General features: G+C 40.4%; 1 long non-coding RNA gene across 1 annotated transcript; it reads left to right on the top strand.

Moving 5' to 3' along the window:
- LOC146442450 (uncharacterized) lies at positions 1-27,920 on the top strand. The gene is made up of 3 exons (XR_014850270.1): positions 1-185; positions 19,061-19,126; positions 23,376-27,920. It is a non-coding gene; the product is annotated as an uncharacterized LOC146442450 (long non-coding RNA).
- Positions 27,921-27,973: the final 53 nt, after the last annotated feature.

Genomic DNA, 27,973 nt, shown 5'->3' on the forward strand with positions numbered 1-27,973 from the left:
CTGGGACATTCCCTTCTCCTCTGTGTGAGGAGCAAATGCATGGGTGTAAGAGCAGGTCTGTTCTGAATACCATCTTTCAGATGCCAAGCTGTCACTGTGTGTGGCGATTTAAGAAGCTATGACAAATGTTTAACAAGATTTTTAATGGCTGTTAGATCCAGAGTCCTGGATGTATTCCAGCTCAGGTAATTACATTCATCCTGCTTAAAGACAGTTTAACGGGATAGATCATCCTTCACAGAGCCTCTAGTATGGAAAGAGTGAAAGAAACACTTCCACTGGCAGGAAGGAGAGGAAGGCAAGTGGGGGTGTTTCCAAAGCAGGGGAGCAGGAAGAGTCATCAGTTTATATGTTTTTGTGTGTGGTGCCTGAGAACAAGGAGGCTTTGGTAAGGGAAATAAACCTACCTTAGGAAAGGAAACCTACCTTAAAACAGGAAAACTGTTTACTGTGCTGATTTTACAAAACATGATTCAAATGGCAGATGCAAAGTCATGGAGCTGTGCTAAACTCAGGTGTTAGTTGATGCCAAATTCCTTGCTTGTTCTTAAAGCATAAAAATGTAATATTTTGAAAATTGCCATTTCAAACATCAAACTCCAGCCAGGAAGCTTCAGGATGTTTTCTGAAGACGTAAGAAATCAGGCTTGACAAAAGCTATCTTCTGTTTTTGAATTTGAAAGACATTTCTGGATTTTGCTTTCATAAAAGGAGATATCATCTCACGTTTTTGTTGGTGTCAGCCTTTTAAATTTGGTAAACATGATAGCCCTAAAGGGCCCTTTGCATAGCTATCAGCAAGCTCTTTTCTTACAGCTGGTCTCTCTTCCTGACATGATTTCATTTTCTTTTCTTACTGAGGAAATTAAGATGCAGTCACAGATCTACAGCCCCAAATTAATCTGCACATGCAGATTGATTTAAGTAAATTGGATAACACGGATTTGCTTGAAATAGGCAGACATTGCTGGCCCTTTAGGCAATGCTGTAGATAACATCTGTTTTGACAGAACAGAGGATATGAAACTTGGTGAGGATTTTCAGTGTTGCTGATTGTTTATCACTTGTATAAATGGTTAATAATTTTTTTTTCTTACTTGTAGCAGGCAGAGCAATCAGAGACAGTGCATTCCACCTGTCAATCATCCCTCCCTATTTCAGTGATTCCAGAGTAATTTTGTTTCTGTCAGCTGTGATTACTGTTGTTGATCGGCTTTGAGCTGTACCCTCACCTGGGATACCCACATTTTTATTCCCATTTGCTTATTCTCTTTTTTCTTTTCCACTGTATATCTGCTTTGCCCACAGTTTACAGCCTGGGCTATTTCATACAATTAGCTATTTATTTTAGGCTATAATCTACAGTCTTGATTTGATTTGGAATAGTAGATCTAATTGTACTAGAAATGATAGATGATTTAAAGTACTGGGAGAAATGGAAGTTCAGCTCAACACTAGTGTTCTCAGGTCAGCTTTATCTCATGCATGCTGGATATTTTTTGTTGTTCCAGGATTTGAGAGAAATTAAGAATCTCTGAGAAGTCTCTCTAAGCAGGTGCTGGGATTGCTGAAGTCTTCATAATAGCTCATTTCCCAAACTGTCCCTCTGTCAGATGACAATCTTGGAGAGCTCCACACCTCACAACAGATATGATTTAGAAAAAAAGAGGGCTAGATGTGTTATATTGCCTTCAATGGAAGGTGCTGTCTTATTTAATTAAACAAATGATATGTCAGGCAGGACATATGACCTGCTGAACATAAAATATTTCCAGTTAACACAAACCCTCCTCACAGGCTTTTCATTTAGACCCTTTGCAAGTGTGCTTAATGCTATTACTTACTGTCTGAAAAGCAATGCTCTCTCTGGTGACCAAGCTGAAAATATTGTTTAAGATTGCTTATATTTTACCTTTATTTTTAATGTGAAAATGAATCTGGAAGCCAGGATTATAGTGCACAATTCAAGCCTCTTACATCAATATCAGGAATGAGTCAAATCATGGCTTTATTCTCTCTGTTAATGTACAAGGTACAAACTCTAAACTCCGGGCTGGAATGTATTTTTTTATTCCCTACTAGAGTAAAGCATCAGAGGGCATCAGTAATGTCAAATGTGTTAACTACATGTTTTTTGCTGGGTCTTGCTCCCTTGATCACGAGGGAAGGCTTGATGGTTTCTGCACTTTCCTGACTGGCTGACAGACTGTCCTCTGCAGGGAATGGACTAGTTCTGCCTGAGGGGAAACCTAGGAATGGGATAACTCACTCCAAGGATGACTGCTCTGAGAAATTCCTCCCTCTGCACTTGGGTTTCATCCAACACAGAGACCTCCTGAATCCTCTCAGCCTGGTTCCTAGTCTGGAAGCACACTTTGTTCTTCCACTCCTCAGCCCTCCTTCAAGTGTTGTCAGTCAGAACATGGCAAAGGTGCATCCTTATCTCTGTTATCACCAATATATAATGCTGTTATTAAAATATGTGGAACGTGATGTGCGGAGAGCTGTAGATGGTTGTCTTTTAAAGCCTGATAAAGAGTTTGAGGTTGCACAAATGTTTTAGAGGTAAGGCCCTAGTCCAGGAGACAAGGGAGTGAGAGTTCATTTCCTCACATTGCTTATTCTACACCCAGCCCAGTGTTCCATCCCAACCACTACATCCCAAACAAGACATAACACTTCAAACCCTTCTGAGAAGGAGGATAAAGTGTGAGCAGTAGCCACAGGAGTTCTGATACCATAATGGTGAATACCTAGATAGGTTTTTATCTGGTGACTCATATTCATGTAGGTCACAAAACAGTTCACATGGAGGATTGAAATTAGTATTTCCTAGCAATTACTATAGAAAAGGATTGAATTGCAAAGGTCCTTAAGAGCAATAGTGTTTTATGGGTATCTGCTCTGTAGTGTCAGAGTTTATGAAAAAATAAACAACAAAAATAATAATTTTAAAAAATCAAAACCAACCAAACCAAACAAAAAATCAACAACAGACAAGGTAAAATCAATTATTGGCAGACGGGATTAATTATTTCCAGGGTGCAGAAAAAAAGAGAATGTAACATCTCGGCAAATACATCCAAGATTGAAAAAATATTTCTGTCTAGTTTTTGTCCATGAGATGATGGTGTTTCTTCTGCTCCATGACTCAAATACCATTGCTTGAGAGAAATAATGTTCCACTGTCTAATGCTTTGCCATCCAAAGTGTGAGCTTAATTATTCCCACTACTAAGAGAAAATAAGAACTTCAGGCTTCTGGTACTCTCTCCTTGAATTTTCCTTTTGCTTTCTGTCCTGGAGTTTTGGGCTTCTCCTTATGACAACCTCTCCTAAATGCTGCCATGGTGAGACAACACCATCAGCTACACATGACAGCTCTTCTCCTGCTGCCTCCTAGCTCAGGAATCACCTGAGGCAAGCAGTAATAGCTCATTATCCCATAGTCTGAGCATGAGCAATAATGAGATGGCTGCTCAATTGAAATCCTGTGTTCTGCAATATAAACACAGTGCACATCTTAGAGAATTAAAGAATCTCAGGGTTTAATTAGTATCATAAGAAGTTCTAGGCTCAGTGACTAATATGGAACAGCACATTGCAGATTGGAATTAATATGTCTCATAAGTTAAGATCAGGGTCTGGAATATGATGAATGACTTACAGAGCTGAGAGGCTGGAAAAAAGGTATATATTCATTTCTGCCAATTAATTTAGTACTTTGGTTGCTAGAGGCCTGCAACTCACTTTTGTGCTGACCAAGAGTGCCTTGATATGTCTGCATCCCCAGCTGACATCTGTATCCACTCAAAATATCTTGTTTTGTTGGCTGACGTAGGAGGTGGAATTTGCTTCTATTTTCATGCAGCACCTATTGTGTGGTTTGGCCTCCTGGGTACTGGATGAAGGTGGATGATGAGAAACTCCTCAAAAAGCAGTGTAGCCGCTGAGAGGGTTTAGTGCCTAGAAAAACAGCAAAATTCTTAATGCTCTTCTAGAAGTTCTTCTCCCAAATTAAAACACCTTAGAGGATTTGGAGATAACTGAGTGGTGAGGGAAATCTCAGAAAGGTCCAACTGCTCAAAGCTGACAAGAAGAATGCAGTTGTTCTTGTGATGATTTATTATGATCCTTAGAACGTTAAACTCCTTGGGAGAGGAAGGTGGGTTAATGTGCAAGTTTGCTGAAAAGATCAGACTGTAGCCAGTGATTTGAATTGTTTCTGGCACAGATCAAAGGTGAAAGCTGGAACACAGTTTATTAATATCTGGGTCAAATAAACCTGTGCATCATTTTCTGCCCATTGTCTCTTGTCCTATTACTTGATACCATAGAGCAGAACCTGGCTGCATCCTCTTGATAATTCCCTTCAGATATTTATAAATATTGATGAGGTTGAGGTTAATGCACCACCAGCTTCTGCTGCTCCTTGTCCCACCAGAGAAGCTGCAACCTCCTCATGGGTGTGAATGGACATATTACCCCTCCTCAGCCATTCCTGCTCAAAGCAAGTAGTGTAACAAATATATCTAAAAAGAAGGTTTCTTCTGTTGGTTGCTTTGGTTCTGTTTAAGTTTTTTTTTTTTTTTTTTATGTTAACCCTGGTTGTTTTGACACAAAGAGGCAGTGAAGTGGCTAAAGGTAGTCACATCTCCTGGGGCACAGCCAACTCCAGTGCAAGGCTGGAGGAGATAAGGGACATGGTTTAGTGATGGACCTGACATATTTAGGTTAGTGGTTGGACTTGATGATCTTAGATGTCTTTTCCAACCTAAATTATTCTGTGATTCTGCAACTCTCTGGAAAAAGGAGACCTCAGCTCCAGATTGATAGCTGCCAGATCATTGTGCCTGGATATGTCTACACTTCTATTAATTTCTGGCTTTCCTGCTCAACAGCTTTGTTTCATGCACTTCTACACATCCAGTCTATTGGGTTTGGTTTGGGAGGTTTCAAGCTACCTCTCAGTTCTTCAAGATGAAATAGCTGAAGTCCTTTCACTGAAACAGCTTCATAGCAAAAATACCTCATCAACATAATTTGCAAAATGTTGTTTTTCTTTTAGAGATTTTCCTAAACAGAGGGGTTGCATTTTTTTTGTTTGTTTGTTTGTTTGTTTTTGTTTTATGAATAAAAAATGACTCCTGTTTGTTATTCTGTTCTTGTGGTTGGTGGGTTTTTTTCCCTTTTTTTTTTTTCTTTTAAGCACTCATCTTTTCTTTTTAGATCCTCTGGGGGAAAAGAAGGAATAGCTGGAAAAGAATATGCATCAAGATCTACAGGACTGAAGGTTTGGGGGAAGTTGGCTCTGCTACTTCACTGATCTCACTGGGCACAAGCTGCTCTCCTCTGTAAGATACCCATTCCTCCTCTAAGCAGGTCACTGGCATGAGGCTGGGGAAAAACAAGCTCCAATTCCCATCTCTATTACAGAAATGGAAGATGGGAATGACTGAGCTCCTTCATGTGGCAAATTTGAAATGCTTTTCATCCAGTCTCCCAGGGACTGGCAGAGCCTGTCTCTCCATCTCTCTCCTTCTCTCAGGTGGAGCTGCAGGCACAAAGCCAGGTAAAGAGCTTCCCACCACCCTGACTCCAGCTGAGCATATTGCAGTTTTTCTCCCATCCACTGAGCCAATACAATTACTTCTGCAGACAGGAAATAAATCTGATTACCACCATGGCCAACAGATCCCTGTAACTTGCAGCTGTTGCCTGAATATTGTGCCCCAGTGCCAGAGGAAGGTGCTCTCTGTCAGTCACTGAGAGAGCCTGGTTCTTCAGCTCCAGATCACTCACAAAGCTCCCTCTTCTCTCTCCATTTTTCATCTATGCAGAAACCATTGTACACACAAATTTTATTTTATAGGGAGTGTTACAGTCCTCAAAAATGTAATGCATATTTGTATTTCTCCATCTTTAACTGAGGTAAATGGAAGCTATTAAATGCCCAAAGCAACTACACAAAACAGCTTCTAAATGCCTTTCTTTTCCTGGCACTGGTTGTTTGCAGATACACAGCATGTATCATCACAAGTGTTCAGATTCTCCTTGTTTGTGTTTTTTGCATCCTCAAATGCTTAGTCCCTGAAATGGATTTTGACTGCCTTATTCTTCTTAGTTGTGCATTTTTTAATTTGACAGCCTGTGTTCAAGAAATAAGACCCCCTATTTCCAGAGAGCCTCCCTGGAGCCACTCTTTAAGGACATAATCCTTGCTTGTCCTGGGCAGGGTCAGAGACCATTTCAGGGAACATCTTCAGGGCTGCTCTTTGAAGACAGAATGAGCCTTGTCTTGGAGGTGAGCAATTGCTAAACAGCACAGGCTGCTCTAAGCTAGAAATAGCCTCCTTCAAAAAATAAGATTTATCATAGCAGAACTAGCTGTAATAGTCCAAAATCATTACATTAAGTGTAGGTAGCAAGGGTTCAGTGCTCAAAATCTCTCTTTGTCCTCTTCTTTTAATTGGTCACACAGGCATTCCTGGTCCTGTGCTGCAGAGTACCTGAGCCTTAAGCAGCAAAGCAAGGGCCCTGGAAAATTCACATCTCTGTTGTTAACAGGCCACAAAGGCTTCACAGGCATTTAACTACTGGCACTGGGGCTGTGTTTCACTGTACCCTCTTGCAGGTACTCTCGTGCTGTGCTTCATGTGTTCCTGCCTCTGTATCTGTACCAGATCACAGTGATAATAGATTTTTTGTGTATTCTAAAGTTTCTTTCCCCACTGCGGTTCTTTCTGGAAGGAACTGGCCTACATGTGATCGAATGTACCACATCTTGTCTACTGTTAGGGAAAGGGTTGTTATAAATATATAGCACATGGTGAAAATTGTTATGATGAGTAGTTGCAGTTCACACTCTGCTCATCCAGTAATGCATTTTGACCTCTCAGTATCAGAAGATGACATATTTCATTTTCAATGAGGTCAGATATTTTTAATGTCGATTCTACAGAATTTAGATGATTCACAAGGTATGCCAACCATTTGTACTGCATGGAAATAAGTAGGGCATAAGAGAGGGCAATTGCTCTATTGCTCTGCCTTCAGTAGTGGAGTTTCTCAACAGAAGGGGTCCAATTTTTGAGCCAGCTTCAGCTCAGCACAATTCAAGATCTGCAGAGTAGGATTCTGAAAGGAATGGGTGAAGGTTTCCTGATGAAAGGAGGATGAGAAGACAAAAAGCATTGCAATGAACTAATTAAAATCTATGCCAGGAGAGATCTCTCTGATGCCTGGGTGGTGAGCAACCAGCAGGTGTCTTCATTACTTAGACTGCTGGTGACAAGTTACATTTAAAATTGTAGGGTAGCTCATTTAATTTCAACTGCAAAGTCTTAGCAGGTCTCTGGAGAGATGGGGTGGGAGGAAAGCCCATAGATGCTCAGTCTGTCAGCTTGGTATTTGGACAAGAAAGAGTGTTCCAGAATCTGGACTCTTGTGAGCTTGAAACCCTTTTCTTTAAGAGCAAAAGGAATGAATAAAATAGGGTGAAGTTTGGTTTAACAGAAAACAATCACCATGGATGACTACTGCTGTCATAAAGGGTTTGACTTGTATCCCAGTGGAATGTGATTTCACAGTCAGGCTTATTTTCCATCCAGAAATGTGGGATCTCTTCTCCAGAATCCCAGGGTGCAGGAAGCCATGGGGTGGATGGAAGGCAAAGTTATTGGTGTTAATAGATGCTCTGCAATTTTCTTCTGTAAAGGAATTGCTTGCAAGGTGGAAAAAAGTATTTCAGCATTAACTGTGAGCTGTTATCAGACTTGTGCAGGTTGCAGCTTTTATAGTTAAGGATGCAAAGCAGAATTCATTCAAGTGCTGGCTTCGTATCAGAGTTGGGCAAAATTTGTGGACCCATTTCAATGCAAATATGTATGACATTCTCATTGCTTTTTCATGTTGACTCATACAGGTGACTTCTGTCAATGAGATTTTGATAGCCCCTGCCTTGGAGGCAAAAAAAGAGGCAAGTCTGACGTTAGATTGCAACTTCCTGTTTCAGGGGGGAGATAAAGAGGAGGACTCTGTATTAGCAGAATATCTCTTCATCACATAATTTGGAGACAAGGTCTACAGCTTTTTTCTCCCTCACTGGTTCTCTCTTAAATATTCACTCAGCTGTGATAGTGAAAAGATTGTAGGGAAACAGAAGAGCAGCAACAAAAAATGGCAGGGGTTGAGAAAGTAACATTTCAGTTCTGCAGGGATTACCTTTTCTAAAGGTCAAACTAGTAATTGTTGTTCAGATACTTTCATATGATATGGAAATATTTTTCTATACATAAAAAACTGTCCTTATGTTACAAATAAGACACCCAGTAAAGTGTATTTGAAAGCCATGACAAAACATAATTTCAAAATATTGTGATACCCCCTTTTATTAACTTGCCAAGACTCGAATTTTAAATTGGGTTTATTTTAATATTCTCATTCCAGTTAGTAGGAGAGTTTGAAAGATGGCTCTAATGTAATGTGATGTGTCTCACCACAAGGAAGTGGGAAGCCTTTGATTTATTTTGAAATTCTCTTTGCTGACTCAGAGTAAAACTAGGGTGAGATGGGAGATGTAAAGCACTGGTTTGTGTTTGCAATTACTTTCCTGTTGGCATCTTAATGGATAGAAAAGATATGAGTAGTGTGGGATAGATACATAGCAATGAGTTTAATTAATTTGAAGAAAAAATAAATATGTGGAATTGAGCTAGATTTTGACCTACTGAAATATAGCTCATGATAAGATCTTTAAAATATGCATATTTTCTGCATCAGAGATCAACCTTAAATAATTCCCATTCCACCTTTATCTTTTTAAAACTATGTGAAAGCTATGTTCATTTTCTGAATAAAGTGGTGGTAGAACTGAAAGACAAGTCGTAATGGACAACAATAATTAACCAATTAAGCCCTCTTGCTTTTACTTGGAATAATAAGGTGTTTCCCACCTAAGATCAAGGTAAAGTGGGACTTTTGTTGGCTAGAGGGACAGAAAACTTTTGGAATTTGGAGCAACAGAGATAGTTCTGCATCCTTATTTCACCTCTGCGAACTGCAGGAGAAGATGATAGTTCTGCAAAGCTGAGATTGCTGCTGAGGCTCTCTGCATGGCAATCGGGGGAGCAATTACAGTCAAACTAAACCTGGTGCCTGACACATGGTGAGGGAATCTGGTTATTTGTATTTTCACCTAGCTCATGCAGATAGCAAGAAATGGCCAGCTGCTCCTGTGTGCATTTTCTCTCTATTTAGCACAACATGTTTGTATAGTGCCTTATAAAATAAAATAATAATAATAATAATAAAAAAAAGTCATAGCAACCCTTGCAGTTATCTTAATGATTGGAAAGGAGTGCAGAAACAACAGGGAATGAAGAATCCTGAAACACTATAGTTGTTTGCCATGCTGTTGTTTCTAGGAAGAGATAGTTTTTATTCCACGGACTTTCCTAGCTGAAATTGCTGGGCTTCTCTATCAAGAGGGCAAAATTGGGCAAATTATACTTGCTGTCGAAGAAGCAGCTTTTCCTCTCACAATCTACTGAGAATAAACATGGCTCTATTAAGCTGAACCTTTTAAATACGCAGCAGAGCATGTCATTACAGGTAAAGAGCCCTGAATAAAGAGAATAAGACATCTTCAGGAGAGGGAGGATGTGTGCCAGGCTTTGCTAAATTACATTGAGGGCAACTTATTAGCACCTCAGAAATGTAGACGTATATGTGAAAATTAACGCTAGGCAGGTGTTTCCAGAAATAAATCCCCTTGGTTGCTTTTATAAAGACCTGACTTGGAATCAGGACTTTCTTTCCCATTTGTCACACTGGCAGACTGAGCAGGTTTCATAGTTTTTCATAGTTTCAAAAAGCCAAGTGTGTAATCAGGAGAGGGAGAGGAAGACGTACAGGCATGTGTAACACAGAAGCCCTGTCCCAAAGAGGAGCCTGTGTTTCTTGACTGAGTGAGGGAGCATTAGTAGCAGCCCTGGACTGGCTTCAGGAGCTGGAGATGGTCTGACTGCTCATGACCTGCATCCAATGTGCCATCCAGGTCTTCTCTGTAGCACTGGAGAAGACCCAGCGAACAGAGCTGGCATTCGGTTTATGCCTGGGTGCATCCAGGAGCAGCCTGAGCTCCACCAGCTCTGCTGAACTGTTCCACCTGAAAGCACTGGGGTTCTAGACTGTTAGTTCAGATGTCTGCAATGTAAATTTCTGCTGCTGAGTTTCAGTGTGGTGATAATAACAACTCTGATTTCAGGCAGGCGGAGTTAGGTGGTGTGAGTCTGAGTTTAGCAGAGATGAGCTGATGTATTTGTCTTTGGCAGGAGCACAGCTCATTTGGGATGTACTAAATGAGACCACTCTGAGCTCTGTGGAACAACTCCTCACAACATCCACCTGGGCTAGAGAAGAGAGTTTAGAACTTTAGTGCTTGCATATGGTCAGGGTTCAGTTCTGGGACCAAAAGCAATCAGCATTTTGATCATTTTCCTGGAGGACAGGCAGAATACACCCTTCACATGTGTGTAGTTGAAACCAAACTGGGAAGAATTGATGACATAGTGAAAGGTAGACTTGTGGCTCTACATGCTGAAGAAGTGGGCTGGCAGGAAACCCAAGTAGCTCAATGAAGACAAAGTCCTGCACAGAATGGCTGAGAATAAAGGACCTCGGGGTCTCAGAGTATGGCAGTGAATGAATAAAAAATGTATCCTTGAGTCACGGAGCGCCAGCCACAATCTGGGCTATGTTAGCAGGAGGAAAGAGCTCCAGGGAAGCAATTATTGCCTTTCCAGGACACTCCTGGAATCTCAGTCTGTCAGAGTCCTGTTTCTCAAGGACACTCTATGGGCACCTTCATTTCAGCACTGACTTGAATAGTACAGATAGAATAGATGGAGAGAAAATCACAACATCCTGTCATCTGAGCATGTTTTCTGGATGCTTAGTGCTCAGACCCTCATCTAACTATAGTACATCAGTTCATGACTTAGCATGGCAGTTATTTGTCCAGTTTGAACATTTGAACAGCTTTATTAAATTTACTGCTTAAGACTAAGGATGCTTTTAAGCACTCTGCTAAGCCAGAGCTTTAGAAGCTTGTGCCTACACAGCAGTTATCACTGAGGGATCCCGGAGTGTCTCAGGCAACCTGTGCTATTGGAATAACATTACCACAGCTATCTATTAAGCCCTGGAGTGTCCAGGTGGCTGGTTATGACTCAGAAGTTTGCTCAGAAGCTATTAAAATTGTTAAAGGGTAGTTTTCTTCCTGCCACTGGCTCAATTATATCTCTGTTTTATAGCCTTCATTAAAAGAGAATGATGAAGATGCATAAACAGAGTAGACAAGTTTAGTGGTGGTACAAACAGATACCTGAACATATATCCCTTGAAAAATTTTATCTATACCTGGTTTGATTTATTTTCCACTAAAACTATCTCCAAGTAATAGCTATTAATTAGCACTGTGATGTAGTATACTGGCAAGGTCATGTGTGGTTATTTTAGGTGTTTCTCGAAAATTAAGTTTGTGGCTACCTCACAAAAGAAATTCCATCTCCCCTTGAAACTTCAGCTGCAAGTAGTAATGGTTGGTGGGTTGGTGCATATAAAATGTTATTGCCTTTGCAGGTTGTTGAGCTGAAGTTTCAGTTACCTGATGATGTTTCAGTGTTGCTGAAATTGTCAGTTTGCAAGATTTTTTGAGGAGGCTATGTAATTTCTTTGCATTAGGAATTCATTTATTGTTAGTGGAGGAAAAATACTTTCCCAAAAAAAATCCCCATGCTGATGGCAGATGATATTCATGAATCTGATTTCTGTGCCATGCACTACTGTACATCCTCATTTTGTTTTGTTTCCACTCTGCACAAGCCTGGAAACCAGAGTGGTGAAGGGAAGGTTTATGAATGTGAATAAGAAATGATTAATAGGACAGGGAGTAACTTTCATTAGATCAACATTCATGCCCCTAAACAGGTCTGGGTTTGGCATTTGACTTTTGTTTGTTTGTGTGTTCCATCTGTGTTAGCTGGCTCAGTGACAGGCATTAACTTGCTTGAGAATGGGAAGGAAAAATCAGAGAATTGTCTGCAGCATGGAACTTGTGCAATGACCACTTTTATTGGCAATTCAAATATATTGTTCCCCTCCACCCATTACCAAATTCTTGGTCTTAGCCTAGAGGGTGCTCTGGGGCACTGGGCAGCTTGATTCTGAAATGGTTGGTGAGAGGATAAGAGCACCCTGGGGCTCTCAGGGTGTATTTCCAGCTGTCAGGAAAATGGAAACTCACCCATGAAGAGTCCCCTCAAAGCCAGAGGATCCAGTGGGGCTTTCCAATTGCCTGTTCTCAGTGTAAACCCAAATCATCAGAAATTCCGTAACCATCCTGAGTTGTACAAGTAGCTTCTTCTTAAATCTCCTCAGGTCTTTGCAAGATTTTTCAGACAGAGAGAATAATGTTTGGTTAAATTTATGTGAAACCTGTGGCATAGGAAAAACAGCAATATCTGGATATCCAGTTCTTCTTTCACTGTAGCCTATGGTACATCACTATTTAAGAAAAATTGAAAAGATTAAATATTTGCCTGACATACTAGAAAGCTGCTCAATTTCTGACTTGAGTCCAAAGGACATAAATTTGTCTGTAACACAGATTTTATAAAATCTTGTACCTGCACATAGAGACACTGTTCAGAAGTTGCCAGGAAATGGCACTAACCATCTGCCTCCACTGCAACTCCACTAGAAAGGGGATTCCTCGACCCCACGCCTACTTCTTCCGCCACTACTCTGAGCAGCAGGCTTTGAACAGAAGAGTCTAAGAACCACATGTGTCCTAGGCTGTAGCAACGTGGGGTTTTAGGATTCCATGTGCTCCTTTGTCCCTCTGCTTTGTGTACCATTGGTTCATTTTGAAATATGCTCTGCTGTACCCCGAAATCTATTGGTGGGTTCCCTATGCCTGTCTTCCCTTCAGACTCCCTGGGACTGGCTCTAGGGGAGACAGTCCCTCCCCTTCCTTTCCCTTTATAAGGCGATGTCCGGATCAGCTCGAGGTCTCTGCATCCTGGGCCGCTAGCATCAGCTCCCTGCCCTGTCTCCCTTCCCCCTTCTCCTTCCCTGCAACCCCCTTTTTCCCCATACCCCAAATAAACCTCCCTAGCAGAACAGAGATGGAGTCCAGTTCTTCCTTCGCCTTACTTAATTTCCTTCTTGAATTTACGTGGTTTGGAGACCCCTGGCATGCCGCAGAACCTCGGGGGCTGGGCACACCATATCCAGTGGGATCACACGGACCAGAGACCCCGGACCAGGGGGGAGCCGGCCTGTGCTGCCCTCCCTGCCCTTGATACATCACTAGGCAGGTCCAGAGCTGTGTTGTCACTGTAAAATACTACCATCGACATTGAACCTAGCACAAAACCCAAAGGTCCTCAGGAAGAAGGAAGAGCTTTTCTTGCCTCTTCTACAATTTACAGCACAAAGATGAATGACATTGCCATGTTCTGAAATACATCCAGAAGAAATGACCATAACAATCACTGCAATAATGCAGGAGTGTTTGGTTGATATTTTGTTGTGAAACAAACAAAAAAAAATAGTGAATTGAAGAATATGTGAAAAAGTCCATTTTTTTTTTTCTTAAATTGAGCATGTAGATCACTGCTAACAGGCAAGATTAAAAAAAAAAAAAGATTATTTGGCATTTACTACTTCTTTGCAGCATAGAAAATCTGGGGTGTTTTTTGGGGTGGGGGGGTTGCTCACATTTATTTTTAATTTCAGTTTAAAAAAAATAAGTTTCAAAATGCTTCACTTTGCATTTGAAAGAATGTTCAGGTTTCCCCTGCCTCAACAAGCTGTCTCTAAAATGTATTTTGCCAGATGCATAGGAATATTATGGCAAAAAAATTAATATAAACAGTGCATGGAATTGACACATCAATACAAATTTAAGTAGCAGGGTGACTTGTATTGAATTTTTTCTCAGTACAAGGATCAATAATCTCTCTGTTGACAAATTCAAAATTACTGTAAGTGGCAAACAATCTAATTTCTGGTTCTCTGAAAGATGATACTTTCAGTAGACCCATGACTCCAGGTCAGGAGTGTGTGCATGTTTCCTGACCCCTTCAGTCTCAGCTCTGCAGGAGATCGGTGTATTTGGGGTGGCTTTACATTGCCACTCCATTTGTAAATTGTGTGATACATGCTGCAGTGATGGAAGCCTTTCATTCAATTTTGCATCAGGAATTATCATCATGAAAATATATTGGGGCTGCACATAAATTCACGTATTCCTTCAAGTTCTAAATTAAACTCTAACAAGACCTGGGGTGGTGGTAGTAACGGCAATACAGTTAGCATGACATTTCTCATAAGCAGTGTGCTGTGTCAATGCTGGTCAGGCTGAAAACACTTCAAAAGCTTTTATTTTCTCTAGAGCATACTAAGGAAAAGTACACAGTAGTTTATTTTCCACTGTTCCTGGGTTTGTCTTAATGTCAATCTTAACTTCACCAAATGCAGAACGTGCTGAGAGTGATTGTCATTCTAAGATTGTCCTCAATCTGCTAAGTACTGATGACAATACACAAGTGGTTACTCTCTTAATATCCAAGCAGCCTGAATTAGATACAGAGCATGGTAGCAGCACATTATGTATTGCTGGAATGGAATTTAAACTATTCAAGCGTACAAATTGAAAACTCATTCTGAAGAATTGCTTTGCTTTCCTAAACTGAGTATATGGTAAAAACAACCAAGACATTCAAGAGACTTATTGCTGGAAATGAATGCAATAATATAATTCATGCTGTGTAAGGCAGACTTTAGTCTTGATAGATGGTGTTTGGTTGGTATTAAACTCTGATTTGCAGAATAGGAAATTCCTTGAGGAAGCAAAATCTGTTGCCAAAGCTGGCAGTGCGAGTGCACAGTGATTAACAGTGTGCCAAATCATTCACTAATAACTTAGATAGTCAGCCAACACAGCCACCAGCTGGTTTGAAAGCACCACGAAGGCAATTTATACACCCCTTAGAAATTTAAAGTGGAACTATATAATTGCCAGTATAATAACACCATCTTTAACTCAAGCTGGTTTTTCAAAAGAAAAAGCTAGAAAACTCTCACCTGAGCTGAGAAAAGCCAGTCTTCCTCCTCTGTTCACGAAGGAAACAGTCATCTCCATTTTCTCTTTATGCAGAACAACACTATTCAAGGAGAAATTTTGCAGTACTTAACTAATCTTTCATACAATATCTTCTTAAGCAATTGACTGGAGTTCTTCTTGGGTGAAGATGATGAGATTTTGATGACAAGAAAGAAAATTTACTGAATATTCTGCCCAAGAGACACCTCGAATTTCTGTCAACTCATCTCAGTCTGCCAATATTTGGGGCAGACATGTCTCAGATCAGTTCATCATCCCATCTGCAGCAATGCCCTCTGTAGAGCTGGAGGTGTGATGGTGGCTTGTGCAGCCCATGGGGTTATTTGATACCTCCTGTGTGCTGGGGATTTCTCTGTTCTTGCCAAAAACCAAGGGTACACAAAGACTGGGTGGTTCCTGGCCCATCTCAGGACTGGAAGGGTGTAGATAGCTGCAACCGAATGAGGGTTTAGGAAGTCCTGTGCTGTGACTGGTCATGTTCAGCAAATAAATGGTGTTGGCACAGGACAATAACACATCTGCAGCTCCTCTGTGCCCATAGGTACCCCCAGAAGAACTCAGTTGTTTTTATGAACTCTTTATTCAAGACTGTTTAAAGATGGTGCATCCTGAAGGGAAGAGAATGAGACTGAGGAAGAGCTGAGTGGTCCAGCAGGGTAAGTTAAGGGCTTTGAAGAAATTTGTCTTCTCTTTTTGTTTCTGAATCACTTCTGGACAGATTTCTCCCAGACCTCTTCAGGCTCATGGGCTGTGCTTTTCACGGCGCACTAATGTTTTGATCACTACTGATGTGTAATCCTTCCTCATTTACTTTCTCCCTTTCCTAGTCCCAGAGAATGAAGAAAATCCAAGCCCTGTGAGCAAGGTTGAGTGGCAATAGGTTAGAGTTGGGAAAGACAAGGATTATCTAAATATTCATATCCAGCTTCTGCTTTTACCAAGACAGAAGTCGTTGCAGGAGCTGGAAGAAGCAATAATGCCACTTTCAGGTTTAGTGAGCAATGGGAAGGTATGTGCACGTGTGGAAGTTAATGTGTCATTCTCTTTAGGTTTGGGGTGTTTGGGTTTGAGGTTTTTCCCCTTTCCCATAATTATGGAATACTTCAGTGCAGCTATCCAATATTTCTTTCTAGTCTTAAAATGAATATATTTAGCAGAATTTAACAAGTTTCATTTCAGAAACTTTGAAATGTCACGATTAAAATATGGCAATCAAAAATGCTAAAATAGACATTTTCTAAATGCTTCACCCTTTAGTTTAATTTCTAAAATCTAGTTAGGCTTGACACTCTTCAAAATATTTATGGGAAAATATTTGACTTAAAAGGGAAGATACATGATTGTGCCAACATCAATCTTCTGAATTCATGAGCTTTCAGTCAGAGACAATATTGGGCACTGAGCCTTTCAAAGCCTTAGTGAGATAATGATAAATTATCCTCATTTTTTATATAGAGAAAGTACAGTTAGGTGTTTGCTCATAAAAAGAACAGAGCTGCCTGAGACAGTTCTGAGCCAGGAGGGAAAACAAAGGCAACCTTCAAGCTGTGCATGGGCTACACTAAGGCAGCAGGACTCTTGCAGGGCTGAGCTGAAGCCTATGAGGTTATTCTTTGCTGTTTCAGTTGATTTAAACACATTGGCTGAAGGGTTTTAGCTGCTTAATTTGGTATTGTCATGGGGCAGACAGCAACTGGAATCAAAGTACTCTAAGGATTATTGTTTTAATTCTTGCTTAAATTGTGACACTTTAAAACAGAGTTCCTCAACAAGAGTATGGCCTTCACTCAGGTTAAATGTAACTGTCCGGTTAAATATAGAAATCACCTTTTCTACATCCCAGGTTATAGAATATAGAATCATGGAATCATAGAATACAGAATCATGGAATCATAGAATCATGGAATCATAGAATCATAGAATCATAGAATCATAGAATCATAGAATCATAAAATCATAGAATCATAGAATCATAGAATGGCTTGGGTTGGAAGAGACTTTAAAGACCATTTGGTTCCCATCCCCTGCCATGGGCAGGAACATCTTCCACTAGACCAGGTTTCTCAAAGCCCCATCCATCTGGCCTTGAACTGCCAGGGATGGGGCAGCCACAGCTTTTCTGGACAATTGTTCTTGTGCCTCACCACTATCACAGGAAATAATTTCTTCCTAATATCTAATTTAAACTTCCCCTCTCTAAGTTTGAAGCCATTGCCCCTTGTCCTGTCACTTCATGCTCATGTCGAAAAGTCCTCCCCATCTTTCTTGTAGGCTCCCTTCAGATACTGAAAGGTCACTATTAGGTCACGCCTAAGCCTTCTGTTTTCCAGGCTGAACAATCACAATTCTCTCAGCCTTTCAATGTAGAAGAGGTGCTCTGTCCCTCCAATCAGCTTGGTGGGCCAAGTTGGTTATAGGGTCTTGAGCTGAAAATACTCTTGGTTACACAGTCCTAGAATGGTAAAAGGGATGTAAAGCACTGATCTCATGACTGACATTTAAACACCACAATGGTTTTGACCACTGCTCATCAATGAACTAGGGAAAAGTGTTACTTAAGATAATCTTCACTCCCATGCAAGAGATGAACATTCCCAGGACAAATCTATCACAGCTGAGATAGACTCCAGAAGCAGAGCTTGGGAGCTCAATAATAGATGGATAGGTTTGGCTGTCAGGAAGACTCCCCTGAAACTTTTCTAATTGATTCACATTGATGTCATATATGCTTTTCTTGCCACACTGTGTATAATTCTTCCTTCTTCACTACAAACACTTATTGGCAGTCGTGATCCTCATTATTCATTCCCACCAGGATCATACAAAGAATTGAACTCCTAATTCCTTCTGAATTTACTTTCCCATCCATTTTTGGTTTTCAATGATTTTTTTCCCCCTAAAGAAACTTCATTGTCTTTGCTTCAGATTTTGGACAAAAACCATTATGATAAAATACTCCTGTTTGCACACAGTTTGGGTAGTTTGGGACAGTTTGTGTAGTGCAATATAACCTTGTACAGATTTTCTCAGCCAAGAGCAGAACAGGCGTCTCAATTCAGATAACTTACCCTTAGCTACTGACCAACCTTTTCATGTTTGTCTTCTTCAAGTGATACTCTTCACTTAAAGAGAGAATTTTATTTTGATTTTTTAAAATTTACATTAAAAAATCTACAAAACTTAATTAATTGTGTGCAAGGAAAATGTCTGAGTTTTGCAGAATATTCTCTTTTGGGTAAGCACAAAAATTCTGAAGTTTGTTGGCTATATGAGTGAAGTTTTTCATTATTTTTGAGACAGGGATTAACAGACATGAGGGGAAGAGAACATCCTCCAATCAGTTCTAAGCCTCACTTTCATCTGTTTCTAATCTTTGTGAATTATCTTTCCATTACCTCTGATATATCCAAGAAGGATTTAGAGTTCTGTGATTATATCCCTACTTATGCGATTTCCTTGATCATTAATGACAGCATCACTGTCTTACAAAATTATTCAACAAACCAAGTAAAGAAACACTTAAAATTCTGGGTTTCAGGGGACATCTTCAAGACCTGGCTATTCAGATTGGAGCCTTACACCTGGGATCTAAGAGTTTCTCTTTATAACAACAGCTTCATACATTGCAGGACACGTGGATTGGATAAACTCTCAGGCTCTCATTTTTCTCTTACTTCCCTCTTCAGCTTGTCACTATAGTAACTCTTGCTCCTCTCTCTAGGAAGATCTCAAATTAATCTTCTATCTGCAAAGGATCCCAAAATGAAGAGAGGTGATTTGTATTGGCAACTTGAGGAAATAAAATAACCCTCTGTGTCCTTATGTACCAATCTGTAGAAAACATATCTAACGTTTCCTTTGTCCCCAGGAAAAGCTGGTTTCTCAGATCTCCAATTTCCTCAAGTAAAGTCTGTTTTGCTCATCGTGGTAATGGGTGAGTGACTTTTTCTTTTCTTGTCTCAACTCAAGAACCTTTTTTTGTATTGGAGGTTGAGTGATGGAGAGGTTTGGTGGGGACCTATCATTCAGCCAAGGTGAATCCACCACAGAGACAAACAGAAAAAAGTGGAGCAGAATTTTAATAGGCAGTAGTTTTCATCTGGTTTCACCTGGATTCTTGTAATTTTCATTTTCCTTCCTTGTATTTCTAGATAGAAGTTATGATGAGAAATGTAGACCAAGAAACAACCTGCCAAGGAATTTGCATTGATTTAAGACCCAAACCCAGCTTGTCTTATTCATAAGGAGCTACACTCTCCTCTCCAAGGCAGGCCAAAAAGAAAGCTTTTCTGCTTGTATGCCAGACTGAGAGTTTGATTTAAACAGGTTGTCAAATTTGAATCCTGAGGATTGGATCTGCTCTCTAAGAAGCCTTGAAACCTTGATATTAGCTAATGTATGTTGAAACAGTGAGATTTTTAGTACTGCTGCCGTGTTGCCTCAGTGTAAGTAAAAACTCATTAATTTTATAATACAAGTAAATCCTACTCCTGCCAGCGCAGTTGATCAAAGACCCTGACATCTACAGAGCAATAAGGGAAGGCAGAACAAGCCATATGTTCTTAAGATCATATATAAAGGAGCTTGGGAACAAAATGGATGCTAATCTTAGAGCTTCAGGCACTGTGACTTGCCCGGGTCAGGGCTTGGGTAACACCCAGGTAAATGTTGTTGAGCCTGGAAGAATATGTGACTCAAAGGATATTTTTGTCAAAGCTGGCAGTGTGGCTGTGGAGTATTCCATGTATTCCCTGCTTATTCCAGTCCAGGGTGGTTTGACACCTACATCACACATAAACTTTATTTAAACACAGTGAATAGAGAGGTTGAGTATCAAGGATTTCAGGAATGGGTTTTCTTGAACTTTAAATTTTAATGTGGGGTTTTTTTCTACAAACTTTTCCTTCTACAGTTTTCATACTAAAATACAATTTTAATACTAAACACAACTTTATGTTTTTATATACCTCCTTAAAACCCCCAAATCCACAGATTTCTCTAGCAAGTAATATATCCATTATTGCTTCTGCCTGCCAGTATTATCAGCCTACCAGATATGAACACAGTCTGCTTCTAATTCATAGCCAAGTCCTGCACAGCCTTCCAGATCTTTAATTAGCATAATGAGCAATGGATGACATTTAATAAAAGCTTGTCTCTCCTTGTGGTAGTTCTGGTATTATTCAACTGTGCAGTCTGTGGGAGGGCATGATTAACTCAATGTTGAAAATCTTAAGTCACATTCTCACATGATTTGCATATGATCTGAGGGAGCCACATCCCCACCTAAAGCTCTCTTTTTCCCATTTGTAGGATAGAAGTTATTCACAATGATGTTAAACTCCTTTATAAAGTGCTTTGGAAAAGATTCATCTCAGCATTATGTACTTAGAATGTATTTGTCCCCATCAAACCTCACGGAACAGCCAGGCAGCACCCTAGTCACTGCAGTCAGTGAAGTTTAGAATGATTCACCAGGAAAAATTAAGGCTTCTACCACAGAACAAGAAAAGTCTCCACTAAACTCTTTTAGCTTCAGCAGTTAGCTCTGCTCACACTGTAAAATCTAATGTTACTTGAAGGCATTTACAGATTAAGACACTTACATGGTATATCCCCACATTCAATTAAAGATCACTCTTTGAGTGATTATGTTAGTTTGAGCGAGTGACAATTTGTGAGTTTGGAGCACAGACTATCCTTGGTGTGTCTGGACAGTCACACTGGAGGTATAAGTAGAACTCTCAGACTGCTATAATATCTAGTTCATTGCTTTATGGAGAATCATCATATTAATTTTTTATAAAGTTTGTTCAAATCACAGCTTGAAATTAGTGTATTTTTAGATTTTTGGATCCAAAACCATAGAAAAAATTTGTTGGAAGGGATTTCAGGAGCTCCTCAGATCTAATACCCTATTCAGACTGATGCCAACTGCAGAATTACATTAGGTTTCCCTGGACCTTCTCCAATCAAGTTTTTAATATCACCAAGGAGGGTTATGCTATAACTAGTCATTCTCAGGATAATTATTATATCAGTGTTTGACCATGTTAATTTTTACTTTCCTTTTTTTTCCTAATTGCACTCAAAATTTCTCTTGATGCAATCTGTGACCACTGTATCATCTTTCACTGAGGACCTCTGTGAAAAAGTCTGCTCCATCTTCCCTACATCTAATCATTGTGCACTTGGTCTTTCCATAACAATTGTATCCAGTCACACTGTAAGATAGGCTTTAATTTCATTTGTATAACAGACGTGGTCTTAGTTAATACTGTTCATATTTGCAAGGTAATAAAACAATATGGTGATTGAAAAAAACCAGATATTTTTCTCTGAAAAATGCATCTGAATATTTATCAGTGAGTTCCAGTTTTCTATTGAACAGGCTTCTTCCATCAAGACATTTTTTAAAGACTCTTCTCTGACAGCTTATTCAGGAGGAGTTGCTGATGATAATCATCATCTATGCATTTTCAGCATGGATACTTCAGAAATTACCAAGCCCTCCTTAATAATTTTGTTCTTTCTAATGTTTCTGAAAATTAGTAAACTGTGAAATTAAGAAAGGACTGGTAAAAAGGGTCACAGTGTATTTTCCTGTGATCTGCAGAGCTAGGCTCAGATGAATCAAATAACAAAGGAAAAGAACTCATGTAATTGTTTTTCATTATAAATCCTCAGCTGTTGTAAATGAAAGAAGCAATCTAAATCACCAATTGAAACTGCCCTGAAAGCATCTTCATTATGAAAGGGAAGAAAGATAAAAGAATAAGGCAAAAGCTTGATTTCTCCACTATATGTAGATGTGTTGTTATGTTGAAAAATATTTCCAAGGCAGTCCCAGTCTTTACCCTATCTCTTGGTGGTTGAAGCACTTACACTAATAAATAAAACAAGCTACAAACTTCTCATACAGCAAACCTTTCCCACAAAAAGGAGGTGGCTGTAACCAGTCTGTATTCTGGGAATGCTCCCTTGCACATCCTGTTTTTCACATTATTCCAGGCATTTCTGGTTGGCCCAGAGGAAGTACAGCCTAGAGAACCTGGTAAAAACTAAACAGGTTGAATAATCATGGCCCAGTTCTTGAACCTGAGACCTGGTCCTGTTTATTTGCTATTGTACACGTCTTTGAGTATTCAGAGAGCTGTCCTTGTCTTTTGACATGTCAGGAGACATTCTTTTCATTTCCAAGGCTTTCAGCACTGTTCATTCTGATAGACAATCATAGTGCAATGCATCATTTGCTTTCTGTGGCTTTCTTTGTCATCACATAAATTGCAAAGCTGTGGTTTAATACTCATTCGCTCATTTTGCTGAGGCAGCAGACAGGAGGATTTAGAACATGTCAGACCTTCATCACAGCATTACCTGTCAGATGAGTGTCTTTCTGCCAAGACACACAAGTAACTTTAAACCTAAAACTGAAATAAAACAGTACTTTTCTTCCTGGACAAAGTGTCATGGATTGCCTTATTTAGGTAAAGCTAAACTGAAGTTTTTACTAACTTCCACATGTATTCGGAACTCTTCAAACAAATCTGTTTTAGCTTGGTAAAATGGCAGGAGTGGATGACAAGCAGATTCTAAGCTACACTGAAATGTGCATCCAGAAACTGAAGCTTCAAATATGCACTGCCAGTAATTCAGCACAATTGTATGATCACATAAAAAATATGGAGTCATTGAAAACATATGTTTGATGGGTGGGAGCAAGAGGTACAGTTCTCAGTTGATGGAATTTATTATGTAGGTCTTTGCTTTCCTGAAAAAAATTGGCAACTTCCACTTGATTTCTACTTCGTTGTTTGAAAGAATTGTTTTCCTCTGAGCTTTACAGGTTTCATATAAGTGTTTCTAGAATTAATTCAATGTGTTAGGAGTTTTACACTTGGAAAAAACTAAAATGAAGGTAATTGCTCTGAGAATTTGGGGGTTTGGCTTGGGTTTATTTTCAGATTGCAAAGCAGTCTCCAGAGATATTTAGTGCTAACACTGACCTGTGCGTGACTGCAGTTTATTTAAAATAGTGTTCTAACTGCAACATTTCTATATAGTCACAACATTGTTTTAAATTCCAAATGCTTTCCAGTAGCTTGATTATCAATTCTAATAGTTTTTCTAGAAATTCAAGCTAGCCTGACTGGTCTTTAATTCTCTGGCTCGATTGTTTTCAGCCATTTCAAGAAACTTTCTGCCTGAACTAGGTCACTATGTTCAAATTCACTGACACTGAGGCATGATCATATCTGTGCTGGCTGCTCTCCTGGGAGGTGGGAAGTGGAATTGCAAATGGCAAAACCTGCAAGAAGAGAAACCAAGTCTGGAAGGCATTGGATTATGAGTGAGCTCCTTTGTCTGTAAAAAATCCTGGTTCTTCATGGAGTTGTCTGGAATGGAGACCTACCCTGGGATTTGCTGCTGACATCTTCCTGCAAAGAAAATTCTGAAGAAACTAGGCCAGGATCATATTTAAGTTAAGTAAACAAATGTAATGTGTGATAAAATATTAAAACCAATGTCCAGATGCCAGTACAGGGGTAGGACTAAAGGTCCTGCTTTGAGGATGGGCTGGCTCAGCTGCAGAAGTGTGAGCCAGTCGTTGAAACAGGATTTATAATTTATGGGCATTTGTAATTTATGGGCAAGAGAGTAAGAAGGAAGGCAGAAATGCCCAAATCCTTCACCAAGGGCAAGGCAACTCTTTCAATCCACAGAAGCTCAAAGATGATCCCTACTGACTTTAAAATTGCCAATGCCAGAGCCAGTTGTCTAGATCTATGACAGGAATTTTGTGAGATTCTGTTCATCTGGAAAAACTTCTGCTGTGTAGGAAGCATTAAAGCTGCATTTAACCTCCCTGTAGCCTGCATGCTCTCTTTGTTGATGCTATTAATATAGCAATCATCTTGTCACAGCCTTCAGGACAGAGGCAGAGATCTTCCATCACACAATGGTAATCCTCAAATAGGAATGACCAAGATACAAGGAAACTTCAGTGATGTCATGTGGTCAGTCTTCTAGAAACCTAAATATATTTATTTCTTGACTATAAAACTTTTGAATGCAAGAAATTATACACAAAATCTTGTATTCTATGCTAATTTCCTGCTTTCTTATTTTTCCATTTCTATACCTAATGAAAGCAAGGGTGGATGCTCTCTTGTATATGAGCTGGTGCCCAAACAAGGGCAGATTTTAAAGCACCCCAGTGTCCAAAGGCAAAGGAGCTCCTTCAGATTGCAAACCAGGATTTACATCCTTTTACATCTGTTGTGGGCTGAACAGAAAACTGGAATCAAAAGCAGTCCCAAAGCTCTACTATTATTGTTCAGATTTTGTTGAGCAAAGTGTTTAATTCAGCCTGGTTTTCAGAGAAACTCCTAATTAAGGGTACAAGATTCACTATTTCATTTTACACAGGTGATCAAAGCTAATTAGGGATCTTGCCCAAAATCTGCATAAGCAGAATGGAACACAGCTCTCTGTCCCTGTGTGCAAATCCATCCTTCCTTCCCCAGTGGCTTTTGCTGCTCTCTGGCACACATAGTGATGCTGCTGGGTCAGGGGAGGAACCATAGGGGAGCACAGACAGCAGGGCTGGACAGCAATTCCCAAAAACAAACATGATGCACCCAGCTGGGATGGAAGCAAAGAGAAAACTGAGGAAGGTTTAAGGCCTTTTAATGTCCTCAGCTCTGTATGGATTTAGCACCTACTTCACAACACATTGGATCCAACACCTCTGAGCCCATGTCCCAGGGCTGTGACCTCCTGCAAGGGAAAAAGGTTTAGTTCATACACATATAACATGGTCTGAGGCATGGGAGCCAAGTCAATTATAACTGAGCAACTTGAGTAAGGTTCAGAAGCATAAAAATCATTGCATTTGCTTTTCTCTGCACAATTCCTCATCTTTAAGACTGGGATAATGCTGACCTTCCTCACACAGGGGTTAAGAGAAACCCATTAACGTTTGCGAACAGAAATGAAAGCTGGAAGGTTAAGTGGTTGCTGTCCATGCCAATAACTCATCACATTGGACATAAAATTAGAGTTCACAGTGACCTTTCCTTTCCTAAAATATTCTTTTGGGTCAGACTCTGGTATCTCCTCTAAATCCAGAATACACACATCCATAACAGCAGATTTGCTGTAGGTTTGCAGTGGTAAGAACTAATCAGAACATTTTGCTCTCATTTAATATTAACAACTCTTACTATTAATCAGATATCAAAGTCCATGCAAATCCTTCCAGGCAGATAAATATTTTTTATTACTAGCATAAAACTGATGATAAATTAATTGTCCCTCATTTCCATAAACATATCCAACAGCCGAATGTCTTTCCTAGGTAACATAATTACCTATTAATTATTTTCTTGTCCTTCTGAAAATGAATGTGAGAGAGAGAGAGAAACAGAGAAATTTATGTATACACTAGAATGTAGAAAAAACTTCCCTTGCATGGGTGTAGGCTTTTACATAGAGCTTCACTAATGAATTCTGCATCAGCTACAAATTTTCAGGTTCATCAGAGTAATTGCGATTCCTGCCTTCAACTGCTGTCATAAATGAACCCTTATTTTTATGTATGCTTTTGCAGAGAAAATTATGGCTAGTCTCGAAGCCATTGGATTCCTGAGTTACTTGGGAACACTTGGTAGATACATTTGTATTCATACACAGCTTTGCCAAATACTGTCTTTTTTTTTTTTTTTCAGGGACCAGGGCAGGGGAAGATCACTGAAACTTCTTCAAAAAGGCTGTGATACCTGACTGTGTTCTTTAGTCATTGTCAGCATTCTCCCTCCCCTTTTAGAAGGAAGGAAGCAATTGCCTGTAGCCGTGAAAGTCATTGAACAGGCTGAGCTCTTCTGGCCCTGCTGAAAAATAACCAGAGACAGCCAAAAGTTCAAGACAACAATAAAAGCAGGGTGTAACATGTTGACAGAGACAGGAGACAGGATTGGGAGCAAAGCAGACGGTGGCATTTCCTCTCTCTGCCTTTTGCTAAAACCAGCCCTAGGGACCAGAGATGGAAGTGAAGTGCCATCTTCTACTGTCTCTCTCCCTGCTGCCAGACTTAACATGAAGATGTGCTTTGATGCAGCTTTATTCAGGGAAGGTGACAAACCACTGAAATTACAGATCACAGGATGGGAATAGAGAAAAATTCCCTGTTGTGCTTGTGGCTCCACAGGGCTCTGATATGCAGGGATGTGCTCTGCCCTTGGCAGCTTTAGAAGGGTTGCAGGGTGCCTGCATATGAGGCAACCCTACAAGGGTTTCCAGCCTGGAAACTCTGGAAATTACATGCATTGTAGGAAGGGTGTTCACAGACACCAGAGTGGGATCATTCCTGTTTCTGCATGTGGATCTATGACTGACCACACCAAAAATGTGTTGAAACCTATACTGAGTCCCAGAAAGTTCTCACCGGTAGTCATCAAAATCTTCCCTGGGAGGTAGAATCCACCTGAAATCTCTGTATACCCTCTCTTAGATGAAAGTAGGCAAATGAAATGTTAATTGAATTGCACAAGTGACTACATTGGGAGCCAGGGCTGCAGGTGGTTAACAGTACCAATAGTCACCTGCTACCAGCAGAGCTTCTATCTATGGAGAACATCTATAACCACCAGAAAGTCTCTTTTCTTCTTGCCTTTATTTGAAACTTGTGGCTGTGTCTCTGTTATTAAATTCAACAGTGGCAGGGAGTATTTGTAGCTAGTGAAAGTCCTTGTCTCTACTGCTAAATTGCCACAATGGACCCCAGATTGGCTGCACTGAGGGCTGGAGACACAGACAGAAAGCAGATGAGGACCATTCCCAACAGGAGCCTTGGATCACTACCCTGATTTGAATGTTAATAGAATACAATAATAGAAACCTAAATCTATCCCATGCACACCAGTTTGATGCCAGAAAGAGGTTCTTAGAGCCTGGAGAAGGATCTCAGGTCAGCAGAAGAGCACCTGGAGGGAAGCAAAAAGGAATGCTGGCTACTCCAAGCAGTAATTTGGCTTCACTGAGAGCCCAGCTTGAATGTCTCTAACACACACACACAGCATGGGGAATAAACAAGAGGAGTTAGATGTGAGCACCTGCCTGCAGGGCTGTGAGTTTTGGGCACCACAGAGATGTGGTGGGATGGCCCCTATGGCTGCAGGGTTGGAGTGGAAGGAGCCAAGCTCTTTGGGAAGGACAGGCAGGGACACAAGGAAGGGATGACACCCCCTACATCAGTGACCAGTTGGAGTGCATGGAGCTTCACCTGGGATGGATGAGGAGCTGACAGAGCTCATGGACCAGCATTAAAAGGAGGGCAGGGGCAGATGACATTATATGATGTAGACCTGCTGCAGGTCACCCAGCCAGGCAGACTGAGGGAATGAGGTCCTGGAAAGACAGATGGGAGTGATCCCACATTCCCAAGGCCTTGTCCTCCTGGGGGACTTCAACCACACCAATATCTGTTGGAGAGACAGCACAGCAGGGCATAAGAATCCAGGATGTTCCTGGGAAGCATTGATGACAACTTCCTTCTCCATGTGATAGAAGAGCCAATGAGGAGATGTGCTATGCTGGACCTTGTTCTCACTAAAAACAAGGGGCTGATGGGGAATGTGAAGCACCAGGGCGGCCTTGGCTGCAATGACCCTGAAATGGTGGAGTTCAGGATCCTTAGGGCAGCAAGGAAGGTGCACAACAAGCTCACTGCCCTGAGAGGAGGAGACTTTGTCCTCTACAGGGATCTTTGTACTCTACAGGC

The sequence above is a fragment of the Lichenostomus cassidix genome, chromosome 2 (genome assembly GCF_008360975.1).
Source record: "Lichenostomus cassidix isolate B80296 chromosome 2, HeHo_3.0, whole genome shotgun sequence".
Taxonomy (NCBI): domain Eukaryota; kingdom Metazoa; phylum Chordata; class Aves; order Passeriformes; family Meliphagidae; genus Lichenostomus; species Lichenostomus cassidix.